Source organism: Suncus etruscus, chromosome 5 (assembly GCF_024139225.1).
Source record: "Suncus etruscus isolate mSunEtr1 chromosome 5, mSunEtr1.pri.cur, whole genome shotgun sequence".
Classification (NCBI taxonomy): Eukaryota; Metazoa; Chordata; class Mammalia; order Eulipotyphla; family Soricidae; genus Suncus; species Suncus etruscus.
The window spans coordinates 108093549-108105293 of NC_064852.1; the positions used below are offsets into that span (position 1 = coordinate 108093549).

The following is an 11745-nucleotide window of genomic DNA, read 5'->3' on the forward strand; positions in this document are numbered from 1 at the left end:
TTTCTGTTCTAAAGAGGACTTCCTTGTATAGCTTCCATACAAGTCATCACATTTGAAAACCGGAAACATAATTGAGGAAATTATCTCCTATTTGAAGAGATAAGAAAAGATTTTAAGAAGCTTGTTGTGGAGGAGCACTTACAGACACATCTTAGGGGTTCTCGGAAGCAGCATTCTGACATGTCTTTCCGTATCTGCCAAGCAGCATGTGAAGAGTGTTCAGTCTGCTTTCTTTCCTCCACACCATACTGATAATAAAAAAATGCCAGAGTTTAAGCCTCTGGCGGCATGCCTATATCAGGCTGTCTCAGAATTGGAGAGTGGGAGGAAACAAATGTGAAGGTCAAGATAGAATCGAAGTTAAAACTAGACTAGATTTCCAGTCATATTCCAGCTCAACCAATGTCTAGATGAGGTTGCCAAATTTCCATCATCTTTGTTGTCATTAAAAGGCACACAGTCATGCCTTAGTAATAGGATAGGAAACCAGACAGGAAAGTAACTGTTAAAGTTTGGGCTTAATTTCTGGGTAAATCAGTAGTCATAGCACAGAAGCTTTATTATTTTTCCCAGAATAATCACAAACTAACTAAAACAAATGGAACGAAATAAGAAAAGCTGTGTGAGCAGCTACTCTGAAATCCTCCTCTCATCCCACAACTTTTGGGATCTGTCTTAGTTTGGGTTTTAAACGCTTTAAAGTTGCATCTGCCATGTTCAATTTTAGATAACCCTGTAAATCCAGAAGTGATTAATATTAATCACCTGGGAAACAGTTATGGTAATGACTGTTGGTGCTTGGTCAAACCTATACCAAGATCTGTATTCTATGAAAGCATGGTAAGTCATGATCTCTGTAACTCTGAATCACTGCTTCGTACCTAAGTAAAAACCTATAATCTAACCAGATTTTGAATTTGTACTGTCTTTTAGGTTCTGGGCCAGTTTGACCCTGTGGGGTAAAAGTAGGATAAAGGGGAAAGCTCTGTTTATTCAGAGTAAAAACTGATCATTCATTAGTAAGATTCCTTTTTAAGGATTAGATGGTTATCAATGCCCCAAAGAATTCTTTCTAGTAACTGCCTCTGTGATTACAACATAAGGTACTTTTTGATGTACAAAGATGAAAGATAGTGAAAGGTTTTGCAAATATGACACAACTTCCCTTCTTTTTCTTCAGAAATGTTGGCCTTTAGGCCAGGGATGTAGTCCAGTTCTTATTGTGCATAAAGCTTACCCTTATTAGATTCACCAAGCTCTTTGGGATATGGATCCAAACAACCTTTCCAAAACAACAACAATTCTGTCTTTATTCTTTCATTTCACTCAATGTAAATTGGTTATCTTCACGTTAAAACAAACTGAAATAAATTTTCTCATGGGTTACAATCCTGTGTCTGAGAGCTCACAGTCCAGATAGAAGGGAAACATGAACACATCAAATTCTATCTCAAAGCAAATGTGGATAGATTTTCTTAGAACCATTCTCTGACCCCCAGTGAGGACTTCTGAATCCTCTTCTTTTTTTTTTTTTTTTTTTTGGTTTTTGTTTTTGGGCCATACCCGGCGGTGCTCAGGGGCCACTCCTGGCTGTCCGCTCAGAAATAGCTCCCAGCAGGCACGGAGGACCACATGGGACACCGGGATTCCAACCAACCACCTTTGGTCCTGGATCGGCTGCCTGCAAGGCAAACAGACAAACGCCGCTGTGCTATCTCTCCGGGCCCTGAATCCTCTTCTGAACTTTATTTTGGCAATGTCCATCTCTAACCAACATTTATTCTCTCTGTCAACTTAATAATAATTTTCATTTTCTTTTGTGTGTGTGTGTGTGTGTGTGTGTGTGTGTGAGAGAGAGAGAGAGAGAGAGAGAGAGAGAAATGATACCTCATTGTTGTTTTGATATTCATTTTCTTGATGATTATTGATGTGGAACATTTTTAATGTGCCTTTTGGCCATCTGTATTTCTTCTTTAAGAAGTCTGTTCATTTCTTCTCCCCATTTCTGGATGAGATTAGATATTTTCATAGGGATATACCATAGGAATCCCAAAACACCATGCACAAAAGCCCTTTGTATTCCTATGTTCATTTCAGACTATTGGCAATAGCTATAATTTGGAAACAACCCACGTGACTGAGAAGAGTGGCTAAGGAAACTGTGGTGTATCTATACAATGAAATACTATGTAACTGTTAGTAAAAATGAGGTCATAAAATTTGCTTATACATGGATAAATATGGAGATTATTATGCTGAGTGAAATGCGTCAAGGAAGAGGGAGACATTTAATAATCTTATTAATTTGTGGATATAAGGAAAATAATAGATAGTATAATAATAATACCCAGAGATGATAGACATGAAGATTGGGAAACCAGTCTTATGGTAGGAAGATTGACACAAAGAGTTGTGAATACAGTTAATGTAGTATATGTTCCATGGTGACAGTGATGGTTTTGAACTGGTCATTCTGGACCAGGACTGGGTGCTGAAAAGAGATAAAGTGACATACATGGTACTCTTTAATTAGCAATAATGCAAACTATAGTGTCATAAAAGAAAAATAAAAGAGAGATAAAATGCTTGCCCCAGAAACAGGCAAGGGAAGATGGGTGAGAGAAAAATTGAGGACATTAATTGTGGGAAAGGTGCACTGTACTGCAAATCAAAAAGTCTAAAAGGAAAGAAAATGAAAGAGAGAGAAAGGGAGATAAATAGAGAGAATAAAATGTTTGCCCCAGAGAGACAGTAAGGGGAGAAGGCACTGGGGCATGTGAGAGGGAATCAGGACATTGGTGGTGGGAAATATATACTGGTGAAGGTTGTACATATTATGACTAAATCAAAAAAAAAACTCTATCTGTGTAAAAAAAACTCAACTGTATTATTAACAATTTTTAATGACAGTAAATAAATAGAAAAGGTAAAGAATATTTAATTTTAAATAATTGGGGCTGCATGACAGAAAAGAAGTGAATGCATGTATAAGGAAAGAAATATAGTAAAAATATGTCATTTTCTGGATATACAAGAAAGTAGCATATTTTGTGCTATGTGAAAAACACCATGCATCTTATTTAGAGTTAGAGTCTATTAAAAGCCTTTGTCAAAATTTAGCAAGTCACTTATTTTTTATTATTTTATTCAAACACCATGGTTTGTGTAGTTGCTCATAATACATTTGTTTCTGCCATTTCATGTTTCAGTACCAATCTCACCTCCAGTACAAAATTCCCTCCACCATTGTCCCTGATTCTCCCCACTCTCAAGCTTGCCCTTTTGCTAGGCACAAAATAATATACTTTCTATTTCTTATTTACAGATAAGTAATAACAAAATTATTTTTAAGTACAGCAAAAGAAAATTTGTGAAAATTAATATATCTCACAATGAGGTTATTAAATTATTGTCAGATAATTTTACTAAGCTATTTGTTGCTAGTTGATGTTTCAGTTATTTTTGTTTCTTAATATTATGTGGCTTCTATGCCACTCAGACATATAAATTAGTATATTCAATTGTGATGACAATATTATAAAATTTGGATGTGTCACAAGACCACATATATGGCCTCTAGGTCCAGGAATTCAGAGCTTTGTGGCTGATATGGTGGCAGCTGTGGGTTGTGGTTATGGCAGCTGGAGAAGGTGAGAAGGTTGGGGAGAGGGTTCCTGCATTCATTTCAACAAAGTTCCTTCTTATATCCCTTTTCTAACTCGATTGATAAAAGATGCTAGGAAAGATAAAAGATGCTGATCTCCTATGAGATCAGAAAGCCAAATATCTCTTACTGAATCTTTCTTGTTTGTTTTTTGGTTGTTTTTTCTTTGGGAGGGGGCACACCTAGCAGCATCCATGGGTTATTTCTGTCTCTGTGTTCAGAAATTGTTCCTGGCAGGCTGGGGGGGACCATGTGTGAGGCCAGGAATTGAACTCGAGTCTGTCTTGGGATGGCTGCATGCAAGGCAAACACACTACAACTGGGCTATCGTTCCAACCCTCTTAAAAAATCTTGAAGTGCATGTAGTTGATTAAGTCTAGCAATAGTGAAGTGAGTTTTTTTGTTTTTGTGTTTTTTGGGTTTTTTTTTTTTTTTTTTGGTTTTTCAGGCCACACCCATTTGATGCTCAGGGGTTACTCCTGGCTAAGCGCTCAGAAATTGCCCCTGGCTTGGGGGGACCATATGGGACGCCGGGGGATCGAACCGCGGTTGCTATCTTTCCTTGGCTAGCACTTGCAAGGCAGACACCTTACCTCTAGCGCCATCTTGCTGGCCCCATGAAGGGAGAATTTTATGTGCCATATTTTATCAACTATATTACATGTAGACATACACTAAATTTCTTAATCTCTGAAAGAGAGCTAAAATGTGGACAGTAACATATTGCCTTATAATTTTTTTTCTTTCTCAGGGGAGATAGTGAATGCAGTCTTCCACTACCACAAATTATGCAGTTGAGTTTCCCATGTTTGAGGAATCGCAGGCGTCAGCACATCTGAAGTGCAATGGATGAGCCTCGCCCTGGGGAAACCACCTTCATGATCATGGTATTTCTCCTGCCAGGTATGTATACCTTATAATTTTTTTTTGTTTTATGACAGTGTTTCTAGATACATGACTTTGTATAAGAACAGTTGTCAGAAAAAATGGGGTGGAGCTTATATTTGTAGACCCAATATCTAAATTAGAAAAGCCAATTTGAAAAATCAAGAGAAATTGTAACACAAGGGAAAAGCAGAAGAATGCAATTTTTCAGCAGATGGTAATCATCAGAATTCTTTCATACGGTCACCAATGAAAGTATATAACAATATATGAAGTATACTAATGTACATACTTCAAATTCAATACTTTGGACAAGATCTCTGTTTGAAATATATGTTGAATTCATGCTTAGAGATATGTTCTAGGTCATCTACCTTTATAGCTGTGGTATAAGAATCTGAACTGAATTACTATGGCATGGAAAATATTTTACTAATATTTATCAGAATCTTATTAGTGTGGAAAAGTATTTTTATTCATTTCCCATAGTACTAAATTTTAGTTGAAAAGTGTTAGATGCCCTTTGTGATAGTTTCTGAACCAGATCACCAGAGAGCTCTGGTTATAATACCTATCTATATTATATATCATATATATAATACCTATATAATACTTATATTTATATCCATGGCACCTTGAAGCCCCCTTGTTTATGCTGTTCTTCTCCCCAATGCCTCATCTACTCACCCACCACCCAGCTATGCCTTATTATACTTCAGAGATGTTAGCTTAGCTTACTCTTTTTATGCACATTCTCTTACAAAATGTAAACCCCATCTTAGGCATAGTTAGCATTAGATAGGAATTTGTTTGTTATCTGCACTTCTTCAGATCTTAATTATTCCTGAACAAAAAAATTTGTCCTACATGTAGGACAGTTCATGCTCTCAGTCCATGAAGCTGGAAATCTCCCTCTATTATGTCTGTCTTATTTTCTTAATCCTCGTGGTGCCCCATCTTCCAGGCCCTTTTACCTAGTGCTGGATTCCAGCAGAAAAGTGTTGCACAATAGGAAGACTTATCACTAAAAACTCCATATTTACAACCCATTACAAGATTGCTTACATGATGGCTTTCTGCTTTTATTTGGCTTTTCTTTTTCATTTTTTTTATGTTTAAGAATATATTTTGGCTGCTGAGATAAAATTGTTTCTTGGTCATCAATAGTGAACATTAACATATGGTCTGGAGAAATTGTATAGTATAGTGTTAGAGTATAGTGTATAAGGGCCTTACCTTTCACCAAGATTTTCTAGGAGTAATCTCAAAATGCAGAGCAAAAAGTTAGCACTGAGCATAGCCAGATGTGACTGACAAAATCACGTAGTATAATTTAAGAATTTAGGATGCTTTTATTGTTACTACTTATTGATTAAATCTATAATTTGTACTTTCTACTGACATACCGATGTATTTAAAAGAGCTCTCTGTGTTAAAAGGTGTTAGACAGACTCTGGTGATAATGCAGTTTTTGAGACATTGAGAAAAAAACATACATTTGATTTAGAGCAAAGAATTCCTTTGGACTCACTCTGCAACTTAGTCTTTTCGCAAGCAATGAGTTTTACTGTAGACTTAGAGATAAGCAAGAGGAGGTGGCAGGTTTGCAATTACTAGGCATTAATAGGAACAAGTCAGCAAGGACAAGTTCCAAGTATAATCTTTGCAGCCTACCACAGGGATTCTGTAAAGGTAACAGAAATGTATTAAATATACTTAGAGACCAAGCAAGGAAAAAGTCACCTTTGTATGCAGAGGTGTCTGTTAGTCACCCCTCTCTGAAAAACACAAAATCCAATTCAAAATTGTTTAAGAAAAGGGAACTTTTCTAGTGTAGGTACTGGCGAATGTTAACGTTTTCTATAGGTCTGGTTAGATGAAGAGAAACAATGTGTTAAAAGATAAACAGGCATTTACAATATTTTAAGAGTTTATTTCAGCAAAAAACAGTTCAATCAGGCAGGGCCAAATGGGAAGTGATTAGGAGCCTCAGGCCCAAGTGAAAGAATCAGGGCATTTGCTGGAGCAAAGACAGGAAATAAATGCTTTGACTCCTGTTTCCAGCCTAGCTGGCTGGTGGAGATTGGATGCTGTTTTGATTTTGTGAACTACAGACTTTTATCAAGCTTAAATTTTGGATGGTTTAGAAAGGTTTTCACAGCATTAGAACTACCTAAGCCCAATTGACTGTTTAAAGACTTCCACAAATTTCACCAGGGTTCATTGTCCCCAGACTCTCTGAGTTAGATTACTGTCCTGGGTTACTGCTATTAAGGCATCCCCATTGCTTGATGATTTAAGTCCCATTGCTAGGGTTAAAAATTGACTTGTCCATGTGGTTAAGGCAGTGGACTAGTAAAAATTGTCTTGTCCTTAAAGCTCTAATTATGACCAGGATAGTGATACCAAACCCAGGGAGTAAGGGGAAGAAGTTGATCCTAGACATTTTTAAAATTAGTTTTGTTCGGGTCAGTGATCTAGCAGATACTTGCCTTGCACACAACTGACCAGGGTTCAGTTCCCTGCACCACATATTTTTTTCCCTGAGCATTTCCAGAAGTAAGCCCTGGGAATCAGCAGATTATCACACACACACACACACACACACACACACACACACACACACACACACACACACACACACACACACACACACAGTAACCTGTTAGTGAATGCATGCTGGGAATAAAATGAGGTCCTGTAAATTGTATTTTTTTTTTTTTTTTGGTTTTTGGGCCACACCTGGCGGTGCTCAGGGGTTACTCCTGGCTATCTGCTCAGAAATATCTCCTGGCAGGCACAGGGGACCATATGGGACACTGGGGTTCGAACCAACCACCTTTGGTCCTGGATCGGCTGCTTACAAGGCAAATGCCACTTAGCTATCTCTCCGGGCCCAAATTGTATTTTTTTTTTAGTTATTACACTTCATTCTTAGATATTCCAATTAAGTGATTATATTTTTATCTTGTGGTGAAGATATTACACAAGAAACTTGACTGAGATCCTAGTGGCACTATCAGTCTTTTATTTGTCACTGTTCTATACACTTTTGAGGATTTATTGATTTTGACATAAAATGATGTTATTGTGTCATTGAACAGACTAAAAAGCAGAAAATATTTCTCTTTAATTCCTTATCTTAAATTCCTCTCATTTTTAGTTTGTTTTTTTTTTTTGTTTGTTTGTTTTTTTTTTTTTTTTTAGTTTTTGGGTCACATCCAGCGGTGCTCAGGGGTTACTCCTGGCTGTCTGCTCAGAAATAGCTCCTGGCAGGCACGGTGGACCATATGGGACACCGGGATTCGAACCAACCACATTTGGTCCTGGATCGGCTGCTTGCAAGGCAAACACCGCTGTGCTATCTCTCTGGGCCCTTGTTTTTGTATTTTGGACCACACCCAGTGATGCTCAAAGGTTACTCTTAGCTCTGCATTCAGAAATCTCCTGGCTTGGGGGACCATATGGGAACCCGGGGGATCGAACCGGGGGATCCCTACTGCTGCGCCACTGCTCTGGCTCCAAATTCTTTTACCCTTGAATACACTGACCTTTGCCATCTTGTTTTTTAAGTTTCTCTGATGTTATTTTTACTGTTCCTATATAAACTTACGACTTATGTTTGGCATTAGGTTTAATTTTGTTCAGATATCAACCTTGAGTTCTTCTGGATTATTGACCAACCTAATTAAATGATTATAAATTATATTTTTTACTTACTGTCTACACAATATTATTGGACATTCTCCAATCTGTGTTCCAGCCTATTCCTGTGCTCTGGAGGGCCCCTAAAATTGCTCATGGGGACTAGGCCATATGTGGTGTCAGCACATATGGTCAGCAAAATGCAAAATAAACACAATAATCCTTGCACTATCCCTTCAACCCTTTTTCATTAAATTCGTTGAATTTCAGTGAGCCAACTAATTAAAATATGTGACATTAGTACCCTCTATTTGTAGAGGAAACAGAAGAAGAAAAAGTTAGCTGACTTACCTGCAGCTGCATTCTGAACAAGTCAAGGAAGCAAGATTTGAATGCAGACAGCTTTATGTCAGGAGCCATGTTGTAGGAAATTGCTTCTCAATAAGTTCTAAAGCACCTTAAAGAAGTGAACTGAAGAAAATATGAGAGAGGAATGGGCAAGAAAGGTGTTTTCAAATGGAGAGAAGTCTGTTAATTCTCTCATTTGGTACTGTGGCCTCTAGAGATAAAAAAGTAAAAAAGAAACCTTTCTCAACAGGAGATCAGAAACAATCTTATATATACACAATATACACAATGGAATATCCATCAAGAGAGATGAAGTTATGAAATTTTCCTATACATGGCTGGACATAGAAACTATTATGCTGGGTGAAATAAATCAGAAGGAGAAGATGGGCACAGAATAGTCTCACTCATCTGTGGAGTTTAAGAAAAATTAAAAAAAAATTTTTTTTTGTTTTTTTTTGGCCACACCTGGTGACGCTCAGGGTTTACTCCTGGCTATGCACTCAGAAATCATTCCTGGCTGGCCCGGAGAGATAGCACAGCGGTGTTTGCCTTGCAAGCAGCCGATCCAGGACCAAAGGTGGTTGTTTCGAATCCCTGTGTCCCATATGGTCCCCCTTGCCTGCCAGGAGCTATTTCTGAGCAGACAGCCAGGAGTAACCCCTGAGCACTGCCAGGTGTGGCCCAAAAACCAAAAAAAAAAAAAAAGAGAAATCATTCCTGGCTTGGGGGACCATATGGGACGCCAGGAGATCGAACCATAGTATGTCCTAGGCTAGCGCACATGCAAGGCAGACTCCCCTAAAAGACATTATTGTAATAATACACAGAGACAACAGAGATAAGAGCCCACAATATGAAGCTTACCACTAAGAGCGATGAGTGCAGTTAGTGAAATAACTACACCAACAACTATCATGACAATGGTAGTGAGAGAAATTGAGTACCTGTCTTAAGTACAGGCTGGGGGAGGGGAAGGAGGGAGATGAGGGGTGTTAGTGGTGGGAAGGTGGCACTGGTGAAGGGGGTGTTCCTTTTATATAACTGAAACACAACTAGAAACATGTTTGTAATCAGGTGCTTAAATAAAGATATTACTTAATTAAAAAAGAAACAACCTGAAGAGCTCGATGGAATAAACCTGCATGGGATCAAGTTTTTCCAGTATAGGTAGTCTTTAATAATCACATGAACATGGGAAGTCTGATGGAAAATTAAGGAGAAAAGAGAGAAAAGGCAAGAAGAGCTTTGACATACACTATGTCCAACTCTAACTGTAGCAATTCTAACCACGGGAATTTGTTATTCATGTCTGTAATGTTTTTGCTTTAGTATGAATGAAACAATTCATCCCAGAACTGACATTTACAAACCTTAATTTCATTCAGAAAGAAAAAAATGCATATTTATTTCTTTGCTATGCTTAGAATTCTAATAATGAGACTTTTTTCTTTCAGGCTTCATTGCTTCCTAAATTATACCTGTGAGTAAGACAGTTAAAAGCTGAAGTTCAAAGCTTATTGCATTAATGGCTGAATTTCAGAGGTGTTGAAAAGCTACTCTTTATTTTGGATAAAGAATGAATATAACAGAAATCTCAAACAAGGCCATGGTCAGTACCTGATGTTACAAAGTTCTAAAGCATGTGAAATATTCTTTAAGACATCAAGAAAGATTTTTCCCCCCAAAAGCTTTGTTTAGGACAACAATATAACAATTTAACCTCCAAAGACAAGAAAAAAATGTCACTAAAACCATGCAAACTATAAGCAGAAAAGAACCATTGTTCCTCCCTTAGTTGCTGGAATGATTGAAAACAATTTAAAAGGGGAAAATACATATATTTTAATCCTTGCCCTTGGCATTTAAATTAAGTTTGTATACACATGGGAACATGAATGTATGTATACACATATACACTGACCTTATACACTGACCTTAAACTTAATTTACAATGAGCTATTTTGCAGTACATACCAGAAACCAAACTGTTCTAAGAAATATGTATTTTCATAGTTATCTTCTTCTTTTTTTTTTTTTTTTTGGTTTTTCGGGCCACACCCGTTTGATGCTCAGGGGTTACTCCTGGCTAAGCGCTCAGACATTGCCCCTGGCTTGGGGGGACCATATGGGAAGCCGGCTGATCAAACCATGGTCAGTTCCATGGCTAGCGCTTGCAAGGCAGACACCTTACCTCTAGCGCCACCTCGCTGGCCCCATATTTTCATAGTTATCTTAAAAGTTGCTATTAGAATCAATTGTGTATGAGAGATGTGGTAGAAAGCAACCCGTGTTGTACAATTAACTTTGCATTAGGGTTTGAAGTGGCTGAGAGATTGCCCGTGAATTTTATGTCTCAATTTGTATATCATCAGAGTATGAGACAATTCTGTTTTGATGATGCTCAGTCTTCAACAAGAAATACAGAAAGAACTCTCTTTTATCCTTTCCACTTACTTTAAAAATAATTTATTCATCTCCTCTGTAGTAAAAGTCACTTCAGAGTCTGTAATTTCTGTTTTTCTGAGGAGGAGGAAAGGGTAACTTTTTTAGGAAGCCCCTTGAGCCATCCTAGGCAGCTAGCCAATGAAATATTAGACTAAAAAAAGAGAAGACCTTAATTTTACTTCACTATACATGCACCCAGCTAGCAGTGAAAAAAGCCTTCTCCTCACAATCAATAATAAAAGGATTGAGCAATTGTCTTGAGACCAGCGTCACTCACAGTTTGAGGAAAGAATTGGAAGGAGATTAGAGAACAGGCATTAGAAAATAATTTTTGTTTGTTTCTGAGCCACTCTCAGAAGTGCTCAGGGGTTACTATTGGCACCATGCTCAGAAATCGCTCCCGTCAGGATTTGGGGATTATATGGGATGATGCTGATTGAACCTGGTAAAGGCAAATGCACATCCCCCTGTGCTGTCCTGCTGGCCCCACCACTCATACACATATCACAGAAGTACTCAAAGAGAATTAATCTGACCTGAGTATCTTAAATGTTGAATTCAAGAAAAGAAATTTCAAAATAATCTTCAAAGGAAAAAAGATTATATTTTACATATATTTTTTACCATTACCTGTTGTAGAAGTTCCTAGGTTTAAAAATATTTTAAAAATGCAACTATTATGTGCATGCACAGTAAAGAACTTAGCTGTGTTCAGGCATCACTCTTGGCACAGTTTAGGACAATCTGAGATGTCC

The 11745-nt window shown here is 37.7% G+C and overlaps 1 non-coding gene across 1 annotated transcript; it reads right to left on the reverse strand.

Moving 5' to 3' along the window:
* Positions 1–4414: 4414 nt before the first annotated feature.
* On the reverse strand, positions 4415–4575 carry LOC126010263 (U1 spliceosomal RNA). The gene has a single exon (XR_007496362.1). It is a non-coding gene; the product is annotated as a U1 spliceosomal RNA (small nuclear RNA).
* Positions 4576–11745: the final 7170 nt, after the last annotated feature.